The sequence below is a fragment of the Cupressus sempervirens genome, chromosome 4 (assembly GCF_028749045.1).
Source record: "Cupressus sempervirens isolate cs-2001-9-10 chromosome 4, ASM2874904v1, whole genome shotgun sequence".
In the NCBI taxonomy this organism is placed as follows: domain Eukaryota; kingdom Viridiplantae; phylum Streptophyta; class Pinopsida; order Cupressales; family Cupressaceae; genus Cupressus; species Cupressus sempervirens.
This window is the reverse complement of record NC_143121.1, coordinates 202247348-202274957: the sequence shown is the minus strand read 5'-3', so window position 1 is coordinate 202274957 and position 27610 is coordinate 202247348.

Sequence of the window (27610 nt, the reverse complement as noted above, 5' to 3'; positions counted from 1 at the left end):
AAAGTAGAATATAGATTTGGAACCTATGATGAGATTACCTAGTTAGCTCATCAGGCATCCTAGGAGAAGGCATCTTATAGGAAGATAGAGTCTTTTATGAAGAAAGCTTTATTAGAGGCTGGTATGACTGAGAGTGAGTTTGAGGCAGTCAAGAAAACCATGAAACAAGGCATACTAAATATACAACCTTTGTTAGTATCTATTGCAAAGACATATTTAAAACAAATCATTCTGTATGTAGTAGTGTTTGATGTGAAACCTAGTGAACCTAAGAGAAAATTTGAGAGATTAGTGGAAGCGGTGACCAAAAATACAAAAAGGATCAAGCAAAAAGCCACTGGACCAAGCAAGAGGAAAAAGACATTGTTGACAATTGTTGAATCTAGCGATGAAGAAGAAGAAGAAGAAGAAGTCAAACAGGCAAGGAAAGTAAAAAAGCAATTAGCAGGAAAAGCTCAGCAACCCTAGAAGTCAAAGATAGAAAAGGTTAACTCAGCTATTTCTATTGAGGGTAGCTTTGTTTGTATGAAAAAATTTTACGACTTGTATAACAATTTTGAAAAAGATTAGATTGATATCTCTATTTTGAGGTACATTATAGAAAATAATCTGAAATTGAAGGATATTGAGGGCATAGTAAACTAGAAAGTCTATGATAGACTGATTGAGAAGAAGGCTCTAGCAAGAGAAGAATATTTCAAGCTTCAGAGGGCTATGCTAAGAACTATTTGCAAGACAAAGGATGAAGAAGAGATTAAGAGATTATTGAATAATCTTGCACATTATTTGTTAAATAAAGTAAGACCATTTTTGTTTATGGTGTGTGAGAAGGATAATTAAGAAGTGAGATTATAGCAGCAATAAGTTAGATGTTGATAGAATCTAAGGCACCATCTCCACCAGCACCCAGAACCTCAAAAGTCTTAGTGAGCGGTGACACTATGTAGATAGATCAGACTAATATTACTAGTAACATTGATGATACTAATCCATTTGGAGGTTCTAAACAAAATGAACCTCATACAAAAGATATTGAAGACAAAGTGAGACAAATTCAAGAGGAAAAGAGGTTACTTGAAGAAGAAAAGAAGAAAGTAGAAGAGGCCAAGCATAAATTGCTTAAGGATGAGAAGAAAAGATAGGAAGAGAAGAGAGAAAATGAAAGAAAGGAAAAATAAAAGAAAGAAGAAGAAGAGAGAAGAGTAAAAGACATAGCTAAGAAGCAAAGGGAGGATGACACTAGACCTTCTAGTTCATCTACTTTTCTTTCACTTGCTAGCTTAGCAACTGATAATGAATGATAAAAATAATTTGATCTCATCCTTATCAAAGCTTGTTCAGAAGAATAGAATAGTGAAGAGCCTATAGAAAACCTTGATGGAGGTTACTGACAGACTACATAGTACTCTAGTAGTGCAATACATAGAAGTAGATGCAAAATAGAGGGCATAGGCAATGCTAAAGTAATTTGATGAATAATTTACTAATTTGTTAAGTGTTGCAGAAGCAAAGACACATATTTCACATGATGCTAACTTATTTAGCATCATTTGCCAAAATATTAAGAATGATTTCATAAGCCTTGATACTTATATGAAGAAACTTTAGAAGTGTCAACAAGATGGTAAAATATTCTACATTAAGAGTACACTATCATATAAACTAACTAAGGAAATCAATAGTTAGATTGGAGGAAAAATGAGTGAGCTAGAGGCTCTATTTAGCCAGATAGAACATCCATCTTGTAAAGTTGATGATTTTGAAGGACAAGTGGCTAGTATTCTCAATGATATTAGGAAACTAGAACTTCAAAAGGAACATATTTTGAAGAGACTATTAGATTTCAAAGAGTCTATATTTCTCTAAAAATATCTCTTGTTGAGAAATAGTTGAACGAATGTGTCAAGGCCAAGACAAAAGAACAACATTTTGGATAGTAGATGGACAATTTTTGGATAGATTTTGAGATTTTGACCTTTTTCATTGATGTTAAAGGGGGAGAGATACAATGTGAAAATTGTAAATTAGGTAAATGAAAGATAAATATTGTAAAGTATATTGTAACAAGAAGCATATGTAAAAACTAATCATAAATAATAGATGAAGTTTGTGTTACTTAGCCAATTTTCCCTATTTTGTTGCCATCAATGCCAAAGGGAGAGATTTTTGACAATTGGCTAATGGAGATATGTAATTGTTATCATTTATGGAAACACATGATGTACATGCTTACAAGAAACCTTGGAAATAAAGATCCTTAGCTTTTGGTAAATAGAAAATTGTTGAAGTATGGGGTTTGGTATCCAACAATGTATTGCTTTTCTTATAACTTGTTGTTAACATCATGTTATGACTAGTGAAGTTAGATGGAGATAGTATACATGTTGGTGATGATGTGTATAACCTCAAAAGTTAGTACGGGCTGTACAAATAGAGATATTCATGTTTTAAACAAAATAGAACAAAAAAATTGAAGGAAAGGATTAATTTATTTACAAAATAATTACTTGTCCAATTAGGGCTGACATCCTAGATGTTTACTCTAAGTTGGAAAAGTATATTATGGTCTTAGTCGACCTAGAAAAAATTTGTGTAAAGGCATGGTATTTATGCAATAGACGTTTTGCGATAAGAAGTGTGTTGTTCTCTTGAGCAATTGTATGCAATGTTTTGTGAAATTGTTTTGTGATTGGAGATCAAAATAAAGATTAGTGATCAATTTAGAATGAAGTTATAGTACCTATATTCCATAAGTTTGAATACTTGTTTGGGCAGTGAGCTCTTCTTGTAATTGGAAGTCCATGTTTGCGCAGTGGGTGCATCTTACATCTACTGTACTACAACTCCTAACAGGGTTTTAATCTCCTAATAGGGATTCAAAGTCTCCTAATAGGGACTCCTTATACTAAATTTTCTCATTGAATCCTAATAGGGTCCATCCTCTAACAAGGAACTTATATATCTATATATTATCTAGTGGGTATCATCCCCAGCAGGGTTTTCCCTAGTAAAGCCTTTCCTAGTTAACAAAATATGTTGTTATGAGTTATCATTGTGCATGGTTACTATTACTATTTAGCATGAATTTATTACTTTGTTATGTATGGTTTAAAGTATGAAATAATACCTAGTTGGTGACTAAAGTTTGTAGATTACTAATTCACCCCATGTCAATAATCCCTATTTCTAACAAGAATAAGAATAAATATTGTATTATGAGATAGAGTTCCATAAAAAATTAAGATTTGATTTTATAAATATAGGGAATCCTTTGGTATAGATTAAAATTCAATTTTTTTTTTAATTGTGTTTGTTTATTTGAATGAGATAGTTATTCCTATATCAAATCTTCATTTGTTATTAGAAAATAAGGTGTTTGAGGGCATTATCATAACAAAGAATTTACAAATTCAAGAATTTGATAAAGATAATTATCAATATTGGTACATGAAAATGAATATTTTTCTAATTGGAAAAGAGTTTTGATAGATTGTTTGATTAGGTAACTATTTGACACAAAAGTTTGCAACTTTTTTTGAGGTATGACCCTCAAGAAACCTTGCGTAAAATGGAAATGACCTTGAAGTGTGGGACTCGTGCTTTGAGATTGAATCTCTAGAGAAGGCCAACTTCCTTACAATCAAGATGCACCTACACTAACACTTTGAGGGAAAAGGGAGAAGGAGAACTAAAATTAAAAGAAGAAAGGGAAAGGAGGGTGATGCACCAAATTGAAACTATGGTTACAAATCTACCTATGAATGCAATACACATGAAGAAGAATCCCAAATACACAAATCTTGACTCCAATAAATTGTTTTAGAATTTACATGAAGGTAAAACTAATTAAATGGTGCAAGGAAACAATTTCACAAGAAAACATTCAGTAGCAAATTACACATGATATTCAAACATGAAAGAACAAACAAGAACAAATCCGCACATGGAAAGAAATTATGCAATGTATTAGACTAGCAAGATAAGGCAAAGCTAAGAATTCTTATTCATGAAAGGAAGAAAAGGAAATAAAATTGCAGATCATAAAGCTACTACAAGTTAAAATAGAGAAGAATCCTTAATAAATATTTACAACTGCCTTTTAAAGAGTTTAGGCATTACTCAGGTTTAACTTGAAGTTCAAACCCAAAATATGTTGTGATGTGGAGCCTAATCAGACTTAGAGGTTTATTAGGTGCAATTTTCTCCCCATATTATTTCTATGGGGGTTTGGGACAGCACCCCCAAGATGGGGTAAAGAGGCAGTGCCCCTACGAGGTCTTGGGGCTTCTAAAAGGCACCAACTATTATTTTTCCATTGGACAAATTATTCTAGCCCTAATTTTGTATGTGGAAAAAGATTGTATAAAAATGGTTAGGGTAAGGGATTTCATAATGTAATGGTGATATTGTAGCTTCTTCTGATGGTATTGATCTATAAGGGATTGCAAATTGTAATCACTAGATAATAATAATATTGGAGTTTTTGTTGGTGGGCATAGCCTAAAGATTGAGTGTACCATGTTAAATCTTGGTGTCTTGTGTTCTCCTCTATGTGATCTATTATTTTCTAATATTATTTTTATTTGCATGTTACCATTATGTCTCCTAATAAGTGGTATTAGAGCTAGACAGTCATCATTTTTATTTTTATTTTTATAGCCAAACCATTGTTATTTTTTTAAAAATCTTTGGTGATCCTCTATAGAAAGGTCTCATGGTGGAGTGGGAGTGTCATGGTTGAGTGTGAGCTATGGAAAAGGAGGATAAGATATATTTTGAGAAGTTTAATGGGCATAAATTTTAGTTATGGAAGATGCAAATGGAAGACTATCTTTATCTAAAGGATTTATGGAAGCCGTTGGAAGGAAAAGCCAAGAAACAAGAAACTATGATAGATGAGGACTAGGAAATTTTAGACAAAGAATAACTTGGAAGCATTCAATTACACTTGGCACCATCAGTGAAATTTAACATTACAAAAGTGAAGACGACAAAAAAGTTGATACAAACCCTAGCAGAACTATATGAAAAACACTCCACTTCAAACAAGGTATTTCTCAAGAAGTGTTTATTTAACATGAAGATGACATAAGGTGGATCTACTATAGATCATTTAAATGAGTTTAATAGTATTACTAGTTAGTTATCTTCTATGGATGTTAATTTTGATGAAGAAATTAGGGCTCTGTTGATTTTGTGTTCTTTGCCTAAAAGCTAGAATGGCTTGGTAATGGTTGTGAGTAATTATGTTTTTTGATCGAATACTCTAAAATTTGATGATGTGATTGGTGTTATTATGAGTGAGGAAACTCATAGGAAAATCTTAGGTGGATCTACATCAAGAACTACTTTAAACACATAAAGCAAAGGTAGAACATATGAGACAGAAAATAATTCTAGAAATCATCACAAATCAAGAGTTAATTCAAAGGGGAAGAGGTCTCAATCCAGAGGACCAAGAGCTTGCTAGTATTGTGGGAAACTAGGGCATAAGAATAAATATTGTTGGACTCGAAAGAACAATGAACGAGATAAAAAAAATTGGAACAAGGAGGAGGCAAATGTGGTATGTTTCAAATCCAAAGAGGATGCTTTGCTTCTGTCATTAGAAATTGTTGATGATTCATGAGTTTTAGATTCTAGTGCTTCATTTAATGCTATACTTAGAGGTTATTTTATTGATTATTTCCAAGGGGATTTTGGGCTTATTTATTTGAGGGATAATGAACCCTATTAAATTCTTGGAAAAGGAAAAATAAAGATTAAGTTGCAGAATGGGAATCGTTGGCTACTACACAAGGTAAAACATTTTCCAAGGCTGAGTAGGAATTTAATTTCAGTAGGGAAACTTAGTGATGAGGGTTTTGTAGTTACTTTTAATGATAAAAATTATAAGGTTTAAAAAGGTTCCCTTATAGTAGAAAAGGTGTGAAAGTAGGAACCTTATATCTTTGTATATGTCATATTGTTCCTTCTACTTTAATTATTTTGGAGAAAAATGAATTCTCAGGAACAATTGTTGCAGTTGAGTAGGGAGAACAAATAGGTGTTGTAGATTCTGATATAGTGTTGTGGCACAAAAAACTTGGGCACATGAGTGAGAAAGCTATGAAAGTACTTCATTCAAAGAAATTTTTGCCAGGTTTGAAATGTTTTAATATGGATTTGTGTGAAAGTTGTGTGTATGGAAAACAATAGAGAGTGAGTTTTGTGAAGTGCGGAAATGAAAAGAAAAGTGATAGATTAGAGCTTGTGCATATAGATATATAGGGACCAGCTTCGGTATCTTCCCTTGGTGGCTCTCATTATTATGTTACATTTATTGATGATGTAATTAGAAAACTATGGGTTTATTTCCTTAGACAAAAATCCGATGTATTTCAAACTTACAAGAAATTGAAATGCTTGGCTGAAAATGAGACTAGTAAGAAATTAAAATGTCTTAGATCTAATAATGGTGGTGAGTATTGCAGTCATGAATTTGAAAATTATTACTCCACTAGTGGTATTCATAGACAAAAAATTGGTTTAAGGACTCCACAATAAAATGGAGTGGTTGAGCACATGAATAGGACTATAATGGAGTGTTCAAGGAGCATGAGGTTATATGTAGGGTTACCCTTAAACATATGGGAAGAGGCTATAAATAATGTTGTATATTTAATTAATAGAGGTCCTTCTACTCCTTTTGGCAATGGTGTTGTAGAGGAAGCATGGACTACTAAGAAGGCGAGTTATTCTTTTCTCAAAACCTTTGGTTGTGAGACATTTTTTCATATAGATTGTGAAAATAGAATCATGATGGAAGCTAAGTCAAAGAAATGTATATTTGCTGGATATAAAATTAATGAATTTGGCTATAGGCTTTGGGATTTTGAAAATCATAAAATTTTAAGAAGTAGGGATATCATATTCAATGAGAAAGTGTTGTACAAAGATCTATTACTACAACATGAGAAGAAAGAAGATGATTATATAGTGTTGGATGATACTCCAAAAGATGTTGCTCTAGCAATTTCGCATGATGTGAAACAATCACAACAAAAAATACTACACACTACAATGAATGTTAGATGGTCAACAAGTCTAAGTAGACCTGTAGAAACATTGTCTCCTTCTTTGTACTCTATTTTACTAACATATGTTGGTGAGCTTGAACATTATGATGAAGTTGTTTAGGTGGATACAAAGATTTACTGGGAGTTTGTAATGAAAGATAAAATGGAATCTTTGCTGAAAAATAAGAAATGGGATTTATGCAAATTTCGTAAAAGTAAAAGGGCTTTACAAAATAAATGGGTTTATAGGTTAAAAGAAGATAATGGAGGTAAGAAAATATTTAAAGCCAGGTTAGTTGTAAAAGGATTTGTACAAGAAAAGGGCATTGATTTTGATGAGATATTTTCTCCTATTGCTAAAATGACTTCTATTATCATTATTTTAAGTATTGTGGCTACTGAAGATTTTTGTTTAGAGAAGCTTCATGTTAAAACACATTTTGTTCTATTAGAAGCATGAATGTTGATGATCTTTTGATGGTGGATTATTTTAGATATGTTACACTCATGACTGAGTTTGTCATTGATGTCAACATAACAGTCTTCTATGATATCCAATAGAAGAATAGTAGAACGATCAAGTTGGTACAAACGGCTAGTTGAGTATGTTGGAAATGAGAATGAAGTAACTGAGAGGGGGAGGGGGTGAATCAGTTGCTACAAAAACATTTCACAGTCCCTTAGATGTCTAAAAGTTTGATCTATTTTACAGATTACTGAAACTTGATATTGCAACAAATAATAACAATCATTAAGAACTAATATCAAAACAATTCAACAAACTCAAACACTAGAGACACCAGATTTAACGTGGAAACCCAATATGGGAAAAACCACCAATGTAACTAGGTACTATTTTTCACTCTTCTGAAGTGAGCCCTGTTAGGAGCCAACCCTGTTAAAGGTTACAAAAACACACTGTTAGGTGTGACCCTGTTAGAGGATTTAAACACTCTATTAGAAGTGGCCTTGCTAGAGGTCTTTAGAACAATTCAATTGAATTGTCACCCTGTTAGAGGATTTATAAAATGGCTATTAAACCAACTCTATTAAGAGATTTGGATTCACTGCTGCAAAGGTTATAAAGCAACAATAAAGTGACCTGAATAATATGCAACTTATCTTTTGTTGATTACAGATCTTTGTTCGGTTTGATTGGATCCTTACTGATCAAATACAACTTTACATCTCCTTTAATCCTTCATTAGGATTCGCTCAGTCTCCTCTTATCCAAGTATTTTCTTTCACATCCTTGCTTCTCTTGTTCTTCACTTATTTTTACACCTTTTTTCTCACACTTTTACAACTTGAATAACTCTCTCTCTATATATATATTTCAGATTATCAAGTCGGCTCAAATAACTTGGAAAAAAATTATTCCAACAGTCGGCTGAATTGCAAGATTTAACAAATCCCTTTACTGGCCGACCCAGCACGGTAAACTTTGTTCAAAAATAATTCTTTTGTTAATCGACTGAGCTCGGTTAATACAAAGAATTCCATGAAATCCTTCAGTTGCAAAGTGAACTTGGTAAGCACTGAGTTCCCTGTGATGACCGAGTGAGCTTGGTGAAACCGACTCCACTTTGATGACCGAGTGAGCTCGGTGAAAACTAACTTCTCCATCTTTTCTTCGATGACCGAGTGAGCTCGGTGAAAATTGACTTCTCCATCTTTCCTTCGATGACCGAGTGAGCTCGGTGAAAACTGACTTCTCCATCTTTCCTTTGATGACCGAGTGAGCTCGGTGAAAACTGACTTCTCCATCTTTCCTTCGATGACTCGGTTATCACTGTCTATTTTATTTTCTTTGATGACCGAGTGAGCTCGGTTATCATTGTCTGAACTTAGCTAACTGAGATTAAAGATTGATATGACATTTTGTGTGGCATCAAGGACAACACTATCCAACAATCTCCCTCTTTGGCATTGATGGCAACACAACATGTCATAACAGAATAAAATTTTGAAAAGAAGATAACAGACTTCTCCCTCTTTCATTGGTCTCCTTCTTTTAAGGAGCTTCATAGCAGATTTTTTTTAAGTCTCATAAATTTTAGAAGGATATGGCAGTAAATCTCTCCCTCTTTGACAACACATGCCAAAGACAACAGAAGTAAAGTGAATTTCAATGTACCTATAGTACTGATTCATATGTAATGATTTCTAATTAAACTACATCAACAGATAGATCTTCAATCTGGTATGCGTTGATGAATCACTAAAGCTTCCTTTAGTGAACTTCAGATGGGGGAATGACCCCTAACTTACCTCTAAGATATAAAAATGCATCCTTAGACAAGGGCTTTGTGAATATATCAGCAATTTGTTCCTTTGTGTGGACATATTCCAATCTGATCTCCTTGTCTTGCACCAATTCTCTGACAAAATGATATTTGATTGCAATATGCTTGGTCTTGGAATGCATCACTGGATTCTTGGATATATTGATTGCACTTGTATTATCACAGAACATAACAACTGGTTCTTTGATTTCCATCTTCATTCCTTGGAATAGTTGCTTAAACCAAACAATATTAGAACAATTTACTACTGCAACAACATACTCTGCCTCTACTGTAGATTGGGATGTACAATTTTGCTTTTTGCTTGTCCAAAAAACCAATCTCTTTCCAAGAAAGAATTCTCCTCCACTTGTGCTTTTTTTGTCATCAAGGTTCCCTGCCCAATCAGCATCAGTAAAAAATTTCAAATCCAAATTACCTCCAAATTTGTACCATAGCCCATAATCTTCAATTCCTTTCAAATATCTCATTATTCTCTTGATTGCCATCAGGTGAGTTTCTCTTGGTTTTACTGAAAATCTTGCAACAATACCAACTGCGAGAGCAATATTTGGCCTGGTATGAACTACATACTGCAATTTTCTAATCATATATCTATACAATGTTTGATCTACCTCTTTGGATTCATCATCTTTTGTAAGTTTCAATCCAGCACACATAGGAGTTCCAATAGGTTTATAGTCCTCCATACCAAACTTTTTCAATATCTCCTTGATGTATTTTGACTAAGTGATGAAGATGCCATTCTTATTTTATTGAATTTGAAGACCAACAAAGAATTTTATCTCACCAAACATAGACATTTCAAACTCCTTGTTCATTTGTTCTGAAAATTCTTTGCAAAGATCATCATGCCCTGTGAAAACAGTATCATCTACAAATATTTCTGCCAAGACAATCTTATTATCTGGACCTTCCTTTATATACAAGCTACTATTATCATTAGCTCTTTGAAAACCAATCTGAATAAGATAATTATGCAATCTTTCATACCATGCTCTAGGAGCTTGTTTCAGACCATACAGTGCCTTGTGTAATTTGCAGACCATGTTCCTTTTATCTGGATCAACAAAACCTTCAGGTTGTTCAATGTAAACTTCTTCATCTAGTATTCCATTGAGGAATGCTGACTTGACATTCATCTGATAAACTTTGAATCCTTTGTGAGCAGCATATGCAAGTAAGGTTCTGACTCCTTCCAATCTTGCAACAGGAGCAAAAGTTTCTCCATAATCTATACCTTCTTCTTGTGAGTATCCTTTGCATACCAATCTAGCTTTGTTTATGGATACCTTACCATCTTCAGTCAACTTGTTTCTCAATACCCACTTGGTTCCAATTATATTCTTTTCTTTAGGCCTGGGTACAAGAGTCCATGTCTTGTTTTTCTCTATCTGTTCTATTTCCTCATTCATTGCCTCAGTCCAACTATCATTTTCCAGTGCATCCTTAATACTTCTAGGTTCAAAATCAGCAAGTAAACAAGTATTTTTCAACTTACTTCTTGTCAAGGTTCCTTCAAATTTGTCTCCAATGATCTGATCTGGTGCATGATGTCTTCTGACATATTTTGCTAATACAGGTTCCTTGCCTCTTGAATGAATTTCATTGTTATCCTTCTGTACTTTAGATTCTTGCTGTTTTGGCTCGGTAGATATTGGCTCAGTTGATTCAGACTCGGTAGGCACTTGCTCGATAGTGTCTGAAAGTTGCTAAGGCTCGATTTGAACTATTTGCAACTCGGTTACTGAAGACTCAGGAGTTGAGGATTCTTGAGTGAACGATATACTTGGTATAGTATCTGGTTCAATGTAAACAAATCTCTTGTAGTCTTCAGGTACCTTTTTTCTTTCTTCTTCTGATTTGTCTGCAAACTCATCAATTTTCACATGTGCACTTTCTATGACCTTTTCAGTGGATAGATTTAAACATCTATATGCTTTTCTTTTGCAAGAATATCCCAAAAATATTCCTTCATCACCTTTTACATCAAATTTTCCTTTTCTAGATTCTTTCAAAATATAACATTTGCTTCCAAATACTTTCAGATAACTTACCTTGGGTTTGTGGCCATACCATAATTCATAGGGAGTCTTGAATGAGTCCTTTTTCAGCTATACTCGGTTTAATGTATGAACTGTAGTGCTGATGGCTTCCTTCCAGTATTTGATAGCAATGTTCTTTTCTATCATCAGGGTTCTTGCACAATCCATAATGGATCTGTTTCTTCTTTCAGCTATTCCATTTTGTTCTGGAGTTCCTGGTGCTGAAACCTGTCTTTTAATACCTCTTTCAATGCAGAAGTTATTGAATTCATGTGAAATGAATTCACCACCTCTGTCTGACCTTAAACATTTCAGTCTTTTCCCTGTTTCTTTTTCTACTCTTGCCAAATACCATTTGAATTTCTCAAATGCTTCTAATTTATTTCTTAGATACGTGACAGTCATCATTCTTGAGTAATCATCAACAAAGAGAATGAAAAATTTCTCTCCAGTATAGCTTTCTATTCCAATAGTTACACATAAATCAGTATGCACAATTTCTAATATATCTTCAAATTGATAGTTTTTACCTTTAAAACTAGTCCTTCCCATTTTACCAATCTGACAGTTCTTGCATAGACCAACCTTAGGTTTCTTAATGTTAGGAATGCCTCTTACTTTCTTGAATTTTCTTATTTTTATCAAATTATCAAAATTGACATCACACAACATTTTATGCCATAACCAACTCTCTTCAATTTAAGCAATAAAACATGAGCATTCATCAAGTTCTAGATAGAATAAGTTACCTTTAGTTTGGGTGCTAGATCCTATCAGCTTTCCTTGCTCATTCAACAGTCTTGCCTTTCCATGCATGAATTCCACCTTGAATCCAGTATTGAGTAACTGTGCCACACTTAGCAAATTATGTTTGAGACCTTCAACCCAATAGGCATTATTACAAACAAGTTCTTTGGTTAGACAGATTCTTCCTCTTCCTTTTATGAAACGAGGTTCATTATTACCAAACCTTACACTGCCACCATCATAATCTTCAAACTGATCAAACTTAGTTTTATCACCAGTCATATGATGTGAGCAACCACTGTCTATAATCCATGTATCATTCTTACTTATATGAGAGATAAGAGCAATTTTATCTTCCTCATCATTGTCAGAATCATCTTTAATAGCAATATAAACAATTTCATCCTCACTATTATCAGAATCTTTAGAATTTTCAGCCATGAAACATGATTTCTTACCTTTGTTCTTGAATGATTTGAAATCTTTCTTGCCATTCCATTTATGATCCTTCTTTTCATCATTGTTCTGCTTGTTCGGGCACCTAGCTGCAATATGACCAATTTCTTCACATGAAAAACATATTAAAGGAACTTTACCTTTATATTTTCCTTTGCCTCTGGAGTATTTTCTTGCTAGAAGAGCTTCAATTACTTCAAGATCACTATCTTAGCTTAGATCTGATTCATCTTCACTTTTTGACTGAAGTTTCTTTTTTCTTTTCTCCTTGAGTGAAATTTTGGCCTCAAATGCTGATTCCATGTTCTTGGAAGCTGGAACATAGTTGTCAAAGTTATCTAGTTCAAATACAGTTAATCTCCCAACTATGGCCTCAAGATTTATCTGATGATTTGCTTCACATCTTCTTTCCTGAATTGCAGACACTCTGATTGCATAAACGGGAAGCAAGGTTCTGAGAACTTTGCTTACAATTGTTTCTCCTTTGATGTCAGCACCAGCTGCCCTAATTGCACTTACACATGCTTTAACTCTTTCAACATACTTTGCAATGTTTTCATCCTCTCTCATCCTCATTTGATCAAATTGTCCTCTTAGACTTTCTGCTTTTGCTCTTCTCACATTGTCATCCCCTCCATAGATATTTTTTAGCTTGTTCCACATGTCAAAGGTGGTTTTGCAGTCCTTAATGTAATCAAATTCTTCATAGCTGAGAGCAGATGCTATGTCTATCATCATGTTGTTGTGAGTTTTCTTTTCAGCAATATCATTGACTGACAGTGTGCCAGAAGGTTCTTCATATTTTTCTTCAAGGTATTTCAGTCCAGTGTCACCAACAGTAGCCAGATGAAGTTTCATCAGTCCTTGCCATGCTGTGAAGTTATCTCTATTAAGTTTTGGAATTTCTCTTTTGTAAGACATCCTGATCTTTTGCTTAGATCCTTGAAATCTTCTCCTGCAAGTACCAAAAGCTCTAATACCAATTGTTGGAAATGAGAATGAAGTAACTGAGAGGGGGAGGGGGTGAATCAGTTGCTACAAAAACATTTCACAGTCCCTTAGATGTCTAAAAGTTTGATCTATTTTATAGATTACTGAAACTTGATATTGCAGCAAATAATAACAATAATTAAGAACTGATATCAAAACAATTCAGCAAACTCAAACACTAGAGACACCAGATTTAACGTGGAAACCCAATATGGGAAAAACCACCAATGTAACTAGTTAATGTTTTTCACTCTTCTGAAGTGAGCCCTGTTAGGAGCCAACCCTGTTAAAGGTTACAAAAACACACTGTTAGGTGTGACCCTGTTAGAGGATTTAAACACTCTATTAGAAGTGGCCTTGCTAGAGTTCTTTAGAACAATTCAACTGAATTGTCACCTTGTTAGAGGATTTACAAAATGGTTGTTAAACCAACTCTGTTAAGAGATTTGGATTCACTGCTGAAAAGGTTATAAAGCAACAATGAAGTGACCTGAATAATATGCAACTTATCTTTTGTCGATTACAGATCTCTGTTCGGCTTGATTGGATCCTTACTGATCAAATACAACTTTACAACTCCTTTAATCCTTCATCAGGATTCACTCAGTTCAAAAATAATTCCTGTGTTATCTGACTAAGCTCGGTTAATATAGAGAATTCCGTGAAATCCTTCAATCGCCGAGTGAACTCGGTAAGCACTGAGTTCCCTGTGATGACTGAGTGAGCTTGGTGAAACTGACTCCACTTTGATGACCGAGTGAGCTCAGTGAAAACTGACTTCTCCATCTTTTCTTCGATGACCGAGTGAGCTCGGTGAAAACTGACTTCTCCATCTTTCCTTCGATGACCGAGTGAGCTCAGTGAAAACGGACTTCTCCATCTTTCCTTCGATGACCGAGTGAGCTCGGTGAAAACTGACTTGTCCATCTTTCCTTCGATGACTCGGTTATCACTGTCTGTTTTATTTTCTTCGATGACCGAGTGAGCTCGGTTATCATTGTCTGAGCTCGGTTAACTGAGATTAAAGACTGATATGAGATTTTGTGTGACATCAAGGACAACACTATCCAATAGAGTATTCTCACTATCCAAGGTTATGGTAGATTCATTTAAGTATCTAGAATATCTAGTCAACATCAAATGAAGAAATGTTAAGTCTGGATGAAGTTATGTAAGTTTTCTTGATGTCTATTCTAAAATAGAATTTATAGAGGCATGTTCTAGTAAAATTGTAATATCTCTTAGCATAATTATTATTCTGAGAATCAAGGTTGAGTATGTGAAAAAGACATGTTGGTGATGATGTGGCTAAGTTTTCTCATCATAATACTAATTGTACAGAAAAGATAGGAGATTAATGTTTTCACTAAGTGTAACATGTTCTTAATGTGGTCCTATAATGATTAATTGAGAAAGTCTAATATTTGACTTAGGGAATTTTTTTATGGAATCAGTATAAAGGAAGTAAATTCTACTTTATCATGTGGCATGGAATTATATTGATGAGAAGTGATTGTAAGTAGCAAAGAGAATAGTATGCAAAGTTGAGCAGAGCAAAGCGAAAGTGACAAAAACTTCATTGCCAAGGTTTTATTGTGTGATTCAAGGTTTGTGACCTAGTCTACAAGGTTTGATAGTAATTGGTTTGGTTGAAAAAAAAATGAAGGAAGAACATAATAGTAAATTGCATGTTTGAGCAATGAGCTCTTCTTGTAGTTAAAATTGCATGTTTGGGCAATGGGTTCTTCTCGCATACATTATACTACAACTCTTAACAGTGTTGACACAACTCCTAATAGGGATTCAAAGACTCCTAATACGGACCTATATGTACTAAATGTTATAATAGAATCCTAATAGGGTCCATACTCTAACAAGGAATATTTATATTAGTACATCATCTTATGGGCATCAATTCCATTGAGGTTTTCCCTCTGATCATGGGCTTCCCTAGTTACTTCCTAAAATTGAATACACTATTGACTACACTTCTCAAACTTGGATACAATTAGGTAAAATCACATGTTACTTCACATTTGATTTGGAAAGCTTTTGGAAACTAGTTTTGAAGGTGGTGCACATTCAAAGAAGTTGAGACTACAAGGTTTGATTTGCACATTTCAAGATGCTAAAATGATGGAAGATGAATCTATAAGAACATATGTAGGGAGGATATTAGAAATTACTATAGGTATTAAATCTCAAGGAGGAACCAAAGAAGATGATGATGTTATATGGAAGATATTGAAGACTTTAACACCACCATTTAAGTCAATATTTCAAATAATAGAGTTGTTGATATCTTCTACCAAAGATTTTGCAAAGGATACATTGCTTGGAAGACTTGAAGTAGTTGAGAATGAGCTTAGACAATTTGGAGAATCAACCAGAATAGAGACAGCTTTCAGTGACTTCAATATTTGACCTAGTTTATCAAGCAACACAAGTTCTAGAGAAGATTTCACTAGCACTAACAAATTTGATGAGGACAAAAGGATTGAAGAAGGAGTAGCCCTTCTATTAAGAAGAGATAAATATGGTAAGAAAATCTTTAAATGTTGGACTTGTAATGAATTTTTTCATTATGCATCTAAGTTTCCTAAAAGAGAAAAAATGTACAAAGGAAATTAAAAACCTAGAAGAGATAGAGAGTGTATGTATGAAAATGAAGAAATTGATTCTAATTAGGTGTTAGTAACAATGAAATTGGATTTGTGGAAATCAATTATGAAAGCCCACACAAAGTAGCTTTGGTATCACAGGTTGAAAAAAATTTTGATTGGATAATTGATAGTGATTTTTCACATTATATGACTCATGATATGAACAAGTTTATTGACTTCAAAAGTCAGAATGAAGGCATTTTCAAAGTTGGAAAAATGTAACATGCCAAGTTAAAGGTATTGAATCTATAAATTTTAATGGTAAAACTAAGATTGAGGATTTATATTTTGTTGATGGTTTGAAGCACAATCTTTTGAGTGTTAGACAACTAGTGGACAAAGCTTATCAGTTGCAGTTCACATAAAAGACATGCATGATCAAAGACTAAGATGGAAAGGTAATTGTATGGGAACTAGATCTAGAAGTAATGTATTTCAGTTGAATCCTACATAAATGACATGTTTGGTTGCAAAGGTAGATGATAGTTGGTTATGGCATAAGATATTTTTTCATATGAACTTTAATGGTATTGTGAAAACTAGTAGTATGTTTGAAGTTAGAGATTTGACTAAGATTGTAAAACATACTAACATAATTTTCAAGGAGTGTGTTTTGGAAAAGCATAACAAAACTTCTTTTTCCAACAAGAAGTTGATGCAACAGTAAGTAGTAGAAGTCTTCAAACAACAAGAAATGATAGAAGTTCACAATTCCCTCAACACCCAAGGTGATGGGTCCTAGTGCCAAATTCCTATCATATCTATGGAGATGAGCTTATAGGACGGTTATCACAAACCCACAAGACAAGGTAATCTAATCACTGGTTCTACAAAAATTGTAAGCACCAAAAACTCAAAATGCACTAAAGGTTTCCCTCAGCAAAAGAGGGATCAAACTCCAAAAACTAGATCAAAGACCAAGGGTAGCCTACAATCACTGATATGGCCTATTTAGGTATTCTTCACAAAGAATCAATGATTCTTTCCATTAAAGACAACTTATGGCATCAAGTTTCTTTCAAAACTAATGATTTGGCTTACAGCCCTTCCTATGATGAAAAAGGAACATATCCTGAAATGTTCTAAAAAAAAACAGTGACTTGAATAGATATTTGCATACCCTTTTTGATTTTATAAGACATGCAAAAGAATCCAAGGATGAAAAGGAATAAAGGTTGCTACTATTGCAACATTAGACCAGATTTGAATGCCTAATTAGGGCTCCATTTACGCTACAAGTGTACTTTCTACAATGGAGAAACACAATCAAAATATGGGAACATGTGGGGGAATGTAAGGGAAAGAAGAATCCAAGGTTTCAACTCATGGAAAATTCCCAAACACCAACTTCGAAGGACTCTTGTAAATGTTGATTGGTGTACTCATGAAGATGCACCTAAAGTATGGTGGCAAACCCAACTCCTTGGATTTTTTGAAAAAAAAATTGTAGAATGTTAAATTACATGGTTAGACCTTGCATTGCACCAAAGGACAGCAATTTCCCATGGTGGAATGTGTAAAAATGATCCAACCCTAGGTAGCAAAGTGTTGATTTCTATGTTGAATCCTAGGCAGTGTTAAAGAAAATTCAATAATTCACAAACTATGATGAATTAGAACATGGTACTTGATGAAAAAAAATTATATTAAATTATCCAACTTCTAGAACCACTGGTACATTTCCTCTTGTCTGTACAATTCTATACACAGGCCTAGAATATGTGTTTTATAAGGAAAAATGGTTATTTTGTATTGGCTGAATGCCAAATTACAATTATTGTTCCTACCATTGACGTATGAGGCATTTTGGGAATTATCCAATGGTCATTTTAAACATCCTAGCTATTAGAGGAATAGGTTTGAATGTATTTGACAACTTTTCACAAAGTTGCTCAAAAGTTGCTGACAACTTTTGAGCAATTTTTGCAAAATTTGTAAAAGTTCAAATTTAAAGACCAAACTTGGTCTAGGCCTAAAGTAAGTGATCCAACATGGATCTAGATATTAAAATCAATTAAAAACCTAGAATCCTATTCATTTTTAGGCTTATTTATCATATTTGGCCTTAGTTACCCAAGGGCTCATAATTATGCCTAATCTTGGAACTAGGCCTTACAATGGGATCAATGTGCCAATCTTACCTAAGTAGAATATTTATGATTCTTAGGTGCCTTATTTTATGAGTCTAGAGTAAGTGATCCTACACCATACCCACCTTAAAGTAAAGTCCCTACTTGAGGTTAGCAAATCCACTAAAGTGCCATGTTGTTTGATTTGGTCTTCTATTAGCCAAGTAGCATCTATGTTGGGGAGGCCCTTCCATTTAACTAAGTATTGCATGTACCTCTTAGTTCTAGTTTTCTTTAGTAGATTTATGTCCAATATCTCCTCTAGCTCCACTAGTTTTCTTGGTGGAAGATTGGTAACATAGTCTTCCTCATTGGTTTCTTCATCTTCTCGATTCGATGATCCGATAGTAGCCTTATAAGGTGTGAGGTATGCAACATTAAATATGAGGGGAATCTACAAAGTTGGTGGAAGGGAGGTCTCATAGGAATTATCACCTATCTTGTTGAGCATGCAGTAGGGGCATACCTTCTTCATCTATAGTTTGGAGTACCTTCCTTTGGGTAGTCTTTCCTTGGTTAGAAAATCCCAAACTTTGTCTCCCACTTTGAAGTGGACTTCTCTCCTTCTCTTGTTAGCATTCCCTTTCTATTTCAAACTAGAATTTTGCAATGTTTCCCTTGTTGTTGTACCTTTGTTATTAGTTCTTCCAATTCTTGGCCTTGAGCATTGATTTTTAAATCAAAGGGAAGTTCCATCAGATCCAATGGTCTCTTGGGGTGTAGACCATATACTGCTTGAAATGGTTTTTTTCCTATTGATCTATTTAAAGAGTCATTGAAGGAAAATTCTACTTGTGGAAAAATTGTATCCCAACTTTGAGATTATTGCTTCGTTAGACATCTTAGGAGATTGCCTAAGGACCTGTTCACTACCTTAGTTTACCCATCTTTCTGTGGGTGATAGACAAAACTATAGGTCAGATTTGTACCCAACTTCTTGAAGAGTGTCCTCCAAAAGTGCCCTTGAAATTTTACATCTATATCTCATACAATTTTTTGAGGCAAGCCTTGAATTCTAATTACTTCTTTGAAGAAGATATTGTTTATATGAGATGCATCGATTGTGCTCTTACATGGCACAAAATGGGACATCTTGCTAAATTTGTCCACTATGACAAATACACTATCATAACCTTGCTTGGTTCTGGGTAGTCCCATGATAAAATCCATTGATATGGATTCCCAAGGCCTTGAAGTGATTGGCAAGGTTTGGTAGAGCCCTTGATTTTTTATCATCCCTTTAGCTTGTTGGAAAATGGTACAACATTCAATGAATTTCTTAACTTCATTGTTCATCTTGGGCCAAAAATAACTTATTTTCACCATGTCTACTATTTTTTCAATGTCAAAGTGACCTCTTAGGCAACCACAATGTTTTTATCTTATTATATTTTCTCTCATTGAGCACTTTGGTATGCATAGTTGTGCTCCCTTGAACAGAAGCCCATTCTAAATTAGATATTTAGAATAATCAATGTGATATCTTGCCTCCATCTTTGTGAAAATATGATATATCTCTAGAAAATCAGGGTCATTTGGGTACATGTGTTTAAAAGACTCAATTCCAACACTTTGAAGTTGCACTTATTCAACAAGACCAGTCCTCCTACTTAGAGAATCAACAACCTTGTTTTCTACACCCGTTTTATGCTTAATATTAAAGGTAAAGGCCTACAATTGTTCTACCCATTTAAGATGCATGAGTGGAAGTTTTTCTTGTGAATTTAGAAAAAATAATGCATGATTTTCCATGTAGACAATAAATTCCTTAGGAATTAGATAGGTCGTCCACTTCTTGAGGGTTTGCACCATGACATAAATCTCTAGGTCATATGTAGAGTATTTTCTTTTGGCCTCATTCAATGTCTCTGAGAAAAAAACAACTATTTTTTCTTCTTGGCTTAGGAAAACACCTATAGCCAAATTTCTTGCATCTATCTCCATAATAAAGACTTTGTTGAAATTAGGGAGAACCAAGATAGGATACTGAGAGACTTTTTTCTTCAAGTATTGGAATGCATCATTTTCTTCCTTTGTCCATGCAAACTTGGTTTTCTTCCCTCCTTTTATTGTTTCCAACATTGGTGCACACACATGACTAAATTTTTTAATAAACTTCCTATAGAAAGTTGAAAGCCCATGAAAGCTTCTCACATCACCTTGATTCTTTGGTAGAGGCCAATTGAAGAATGTATCTACCTTCTCAAGATCCATATTGAGGGTACCTTATGAAATTAGAAAACCTAGGAACACAAGTTCCTTCTTCATAAACATACATTTTTCTAATTTGATTACCAACTTGTGTTGATGAAGACTTCTTAGTACCTATTCCACACGATTAAGATAGTCTTCCATGCTATGGCTGAACATTCATATATCATCAAGGTAAATTACAACAAACTTTCCAATAAAATCTATGAATATCTCATTCATAAGCCTGATAAAAGTACTAGGGGAATTGCTTAAACCAAAGGGCATTACTAACCATTCAAAAAAACCTTTAGCTATCTTGAATGTTGTTTTCCATTCATCTCTTGGCTTGATTCTAATTTGATGGCAACTAGACTTCAAGTCTATGTTGGTGAACTAGCAAGCACCTCCTAGTTGATCCAACAAGTCCTCAATAAATTGCATGGGGAACCTATACCTTATTGTGATTTTTTTTAGAGCCCTATTATCCATAGATAACCTCCATTTTCCATCCTTTTTAGGTGTCAAAACTGAAGGTATGACACAAGGACTAAGACTCTTTTGAATGATTCCTCTTTCCAATAATTCAGTAATTGTTTTGCAATCTTTACATGCTGCAATGGTGTCATTTTATATAGTGCCCTATTAGGCAAGGATGAACCTAGTATAAGGTCTATTTTATGGCTAATGTCTCTAATTGGAGGGAGGCTAGTGGGAAAATCACTAGTAGTGACATCCTTGTACTTTTGCAACAATTTAACAATCTCATTTGGTATGGGCTCCCTTTAGAAGACCTAACATTATCCTTGGGTTTTGAAATTATATTAAATGGCTCCATATCAGATTCCTTCAATTTTCTTAACATCTCTTTTTCTCCTATGATAATCATAGTGGTCTCTTGTTCAGAGTTGTTATCATGTAGGGGCTTCATAGCAAAGGTCTTCCCATCTTTGTTGATGGAGTAGGTTTTCTTCCTACAATGGTGTACAACATCAACATCAAATTTCTAGGGCTTGCCTAAAAGGATGTGTGGGGCATCCATCTCTACTACATCACAAAGATCTTTGACCTTAAAATCAGATATTGAAAACTCTACCCAGGATTGTTTTGTGACTAGAGTTTTTTGGCCTTTGGTTAACCATGACACATGATAGGGGTAAGGGTGTGGCTTCTTAGGAATATTTAACTTCTACACCATTTCACAAGACATAAGATTTTTATTTGAACCAAAATTCATAAGAACATTGCATACCTTTGCTTGGCATTTGATCTATGTCCTAAAGACATTCTTCCTTTGTGGAGGTTCTTGGGTTTGTGATACATGAAGGAAGACCTATCTCATCATCAAACATGCTTCTTCCTCTAGTTCCAATTATCAAGCATCATCATTGTCTTCTTGCTTATCTTCTCGGACAAATTATGCTATCCTCTTACCTTGATTAATATTGTTCCTCTTCTTAGGGAATCTTCCTCCATGGTGTCCCATTTGATTATAATTGAAACACTTCAAAGGTCCATTACCTCTTTTTGCATTTTTTCTTCCTCTATTGAAAGGTCTTCTTCCTATACAATTTCCTCTTGCATTAGAGTGACTATTTTCTTTGTCTCCTTGGTTAGAGATCTTATTATTGTTGCCACTACTTTTTCCCTTGTTCCAAGAGTAGTACTTGCCTCTAAAATTATTCCCACTATAATTTTTCTTCCCTTTTCCAAGATCTTGCTTTCTCTTCCATTTTTCCTCTACCTTTAGTGCCATTTGATAGCACTTATTAACTATGGTAGAGAAATGTAGGCTATGTTCCTCTTGAATGGGCACCTTTAAGCCATTCATGTATCTTTCCAACTTATCTTCCTTATCTTTTTCCATATTGTTCACCATACATTGTTTTAGGAACTCCTCTATGTATGCGCCTACATCCATGTCATTCTATTTTAGACTTTGCTTTCTCCTATGGAGTTGTACTCCATAATCCTTAGCTACATAGGTTTCCCTGATGAAAGCTATCATTATACTCCATTAATTAATTGTACTCTTTCCATTCTTCACCTGCTCTTTCTTGATGAAGTTCCACCAAGTTAGGGCTTCCCCCTTCAACTTGGATCTTTCCATCTTTACCCTTTTCTTTTCAGGGATGTTATCACATTCAAATAATTATGTTGAAGCCTCTATAAAATCCAAGGCTATATCTTTGTTCATCTTGCCATTGAAAATTGGTAAATCTATCTTCTCTTCCATGGTTCTTCTTCCTATGGATTTCAAGGCATCAATGAGAGGCCTTTGGTCTGTAGGGATGCATTGTTCATAGCCATCCTCCTCTTCATTACTCCCTTCTTCATCTTTAGACCCATTTTTTTCATCTTTGTTCTCAAGAATCTTCTCAAATTCCTAAAGCCTATGAGTTAAGGCCTTATTTGAAAAAAAAATTTCTCTCACCATCTTTGCTAACTCACTATTTGTAACCCTTGTAGGGATATCCTCACTCTTAGGTTGAGGCATGGCTTTGATACTACTTGATGCAACAGTAGGTAGCAAAATTCTTCAAACAATAAGAAATGATAGAATTTCACAATTCCCTCAACACCCAAGGTGAAGGGTCCTAGTTCAAAATACCTATCACAAGTATGGATATGGGATTAAAGTAAAGTTATCACAACCCCACAAGAAAAGGTAACCTAATCACTAGGTCTACCAAAGTTCTAAGCACCAAAAATTCAAATTTCACTAAAGGTTTCACTTAGCAAAAGAGAGATCAAACCCCAAAAACTAGATACAAAGACCAAGGGTGGCATAAAATCACTTATATTTCCTATTTATGTCTTTTTCACAAAGAATCAATTATTCTTTCCATAAAAGACAACTTATAGTATCAAGTTTATTTGAAAATGAATGATTTAGCTTGTAGCCCTTCCTAGGATGAAAAAGGAACATAACTTGAAATGTTCTCAAACAACACAGTGACTTGACTAGAAATTTGGATACCCTTTTGGGTTTTATAAGATATGAAAAATTTCCCAAGGATGGAGAGGAATAGAGGTTGTTGCTTGCTAGTAAACAAATTTTTCCCTTCAATAAGAATTACAAAACATGACCCATTACGCCTGACAAGAAGGACAAAAATGTAGTACCAGTTGGATCAGTTATCACTGATTGATAACTATCTTCTGAATTACGAGGTACAAATCCCTCATCTATAGATTTCCAATGAATTTAAATAATAAGATATACTAAGGTTTTTCCATTAATTCATAGACATGAAATGAATGTGATTTCTTGGATTTATAAACTAAATAAAATGGGAAAAATGGATAAGCAACTGCATGACTACTCAACAAAATCTTTGCTTGTTATGGAAGAGAGAGAAGTTATAGATGTCCTTATGAAAAAATATGAGTACATAAACACAAGGCTACATACATCACATTCGATGTGGCAATAAAAGATTGTATCTAAAAAAGGAAATAAAGAGCATAGTATTCTTTGAAACCAAAAATATAAATGTAAAAACCACAGGAATGAACAAATATATATTCCTCTTCATTTTGGAGACATGACAAGACAACAATAGTATTATTCCACCACTCTATTAAAATCACTCTACATAAAATGAGGCTCCTTCCCCTATTGCAAAAAAAAACTATCTTCTCCCTGTTGTACTAGCTATAGAACTTGTAGACCAGAAAGAAGAACCCCCAACCCATTATTTTGTGGTCTATTTATCTTCTCCTTCTATTAGTTCTCTTTCAGTTTGAATAACTGTTTCTTGAAATGACTCACACCTCCAAATATTTAACCACTTGTTCTACCCTCATATGATCTCTAGATAGAATTATGTATCCTATTATCTATAATTGGGGAAGAGCAATGTATGAAGGATAACATAATGTTTAGTAAAACATTATGATATTGCTTACTTTCTAGTCATCAAAATTGATTCTAGATTCCATCACTCTTGATTTGTCATCTCTCCCATTTGTGAATGATCTTACTCCTTTTGGCTTAATCAACTTATCAACATTAAAGCTTGCAGCTCATGTCTCATAAGAATTATATTGATAATAGTACTCTAGATGTTTTCTATCTACATAGGCAATATTAAGATGAAACTAAAGTGTTTTGTCAAAGGCTTGGTCAATGTTTTCTACATATAGAAACCCAGTCGATGAGGTAGGCTCAAGGATCTTGCCTCCCTTTTCACAAGCCATCTATGGCTTCCTTGAATCTATCATGCTTTGCCTCTGAGCCAAGATATCATAGTGGTGAAATTGTAATGAAAGGGCCTTCAAGCTTCATCGAGTTGCACATGAGTTTTAATGACGAAAGACATTATATCAAACAAGTGAGTATTCACTGTGTGGGTTCCAAACTATTGATGCAATATTTTCTTTTGTATGCCACATGAGTTGATGTTCCATTATTATCACGTGGATTTCAAAAGCTCACCAAGCTTGAACACTCTATGTGATAATCGATGTTCTAACCATGTGGAGTCAGGTTTTCTATTTCTCTGACATAAATCATAGCATGTTACTTGATCGCTTAGGCATTTGGAGAACATGGAAATTTTTTTACACATATGATGTTATTTCCAAGACCAACCTCATGGGGAGTCTGATGTGTTAAGGAATCATCTTAGCATACTATCAAAAAAGTGTTATGTGTGGTCTATTCTTTCAGTGGAATCACCCAATCCTGCTACCCACTTGGTAAATGATGAGTCCAGATTCTTTGATGAATTCATTCTAACTCATTCTTGTGTTACACCTATTTATATTAAGAATCTATCAACAATTAGCTTGTAATCCATAGTCTTTCTTATTCAAGTTAAGTTCAACTATCTTTAATCAAAATTTTGATATGGAAACTTCCTTTCATATTGAACTGAGATTCCAAGCATACTCTGGCTCTTCTCTCATTAGAGGAATTAAGTCAAATAATTAGAATGTGTCATTAAATTTGGATTATAATGTTTAAATCCATTATAAGGGCCTTTAAGAAGAAGCATAGTAGCTCCCTAACACTAAATTGTCTTCCACCCAATCCCATGAGTTGTCATTAACATTATAATCATTGTCTTGCAATTAATGCCTCATCTGAGCTATGAATTTGTGACTAGACTAGGCTAGCTTCCTTTTTCCTTAGACTACTAGGAGACCGATAATATCATCAAGTTAAAACATCAATTTGAGAATCTATCAATGATTAGCTTGTAATCCATAGTCTTTCTCATTCAAGTTAATTTCAACTATATTTAATCAAAATTCTGATATGGAAACTTCCGTTCATATCGAACTAAGATTCCAAGCATAGTCTAGCTCTTATATTGTTAGAGGCATTTAGTCAAATAATTAGAAGGTGTCATTACATTTGGATTATAATTTTTGAATCCATTATAAGGGCCTTTAAGAAGAAGCATAGTAGCTCCCTAACACTAAATTGTCCTCCAACCAATCCAATGAGTTGTCATTAACATTATAATCATTGTCTTGCAATTAATGCCTCATCCAAGCTATGAATATATTACTAGACTAGGCACCCTTTCTTTTTCCTTAGACTACTATGAGACCACTAATATCATCAGGTTAAGACATCAATTTGAAAACTTCAAATATCGAGTCTGAACTTGTCATCATAAACTCCCAACTTGGAGTTATTGAAAGTATCAATTTCTTAATTGAAATAGAGATCTCCTTAAGGGACATATTGGATCTTTCAACTATACACCAGAGTGTTTCTACAATAGAGTATTATAAATTGAAACTAAAAGCTTTCCATTTTGATTTGAACCTCAAATTATAAACTTTTCAAACTTGGACCTTGAACCATGAACTTTGCATGTTCAAAACCTGAAATTGGATTTGAGTAGTGATGAACTTGAGCCACTAATCCCCTAAATCTTTGAACCACTAAACTACACCTATAATCATTTCTTTGAACATAACTCTAAACCTAAAGCTAAATGTCAAACTAGGGTACTCGAACCATTTGAAATTATTGAACCTTTGTACCTTTTTCAATTTGTATGAAATCTATTGAGGAAATCCTTGAATTTGCACTTGTGATCTTGCATGTTGAGTTTGAATTGAGACTTCTAAAAATTGAAACTTGGTCTTGAAGTTGGATTCAAACTTGAAGTTGAAATTTAACTTTGAAATCTTTGGTTCAAGTTCAAGTTCAACTTGAACTTGGGATGTTGCCTTTCACTTTTGGAAATCCCTTTCAACTTTTTTCAAAATCTTAGGTCTAATGATCTTTATAATAATTTAATTGTAGAGAGTTAGTTATTTGACCAAAATATTCCATCAGTCAAACCTTCGACTTGAACTTGAAGTTATGAACTTGATGGTTCAAGTTGAACATACCCCCACAAAACTATCTTCCTCACAAGTCACAATTTATAAATAATCATTAGTAGGTAAAACCAAACAAAATTTCCTCTATGGAGCTGAATTGAAATTTTAGAATGCGGGTGCTAAAAGCATCATAACACTACTATTGCAACATTAGACTGGATTTGAAGGCCTTATTATGGCTACATTTACATTGCAAGTGTACTTTCTATAATGGAGAAATACAATCCAACTATGGGAACATGTGGGGCCACATAAGTGAAACAAGAATCCAAGGTTTCAACTCCTAGAATATCCCCAAACACCAACTAGGGAGGACTATTGTAAATGTTGATCAGTGTACTCATGAAGATGCACACCTAGGGTATCGTGGCGAACCCAACTCCTTGCATTTTCTAGAAAAAAAATTGTAGAATGTTAATGTACATGGTTAGACCTTGAATTTCACCAAAGAGCATCAGTTTTCCAAGGTGGAATGTGTCAAAATTACCCAACCCTAGCAAAGTGTTGATTTCTAGGCTGAATCCTAGGCAACGTTAAAGAAAATTCAATGACTCACAAACTATGTTGAATTGGAATATGATACTTGATTAAAGAAAAGTAGATTAAATTCTCCAACTTTGAGAACCACTGTCACATACCCTCTTGTCTATATAATTCTATTCACAAGCCTAGAAC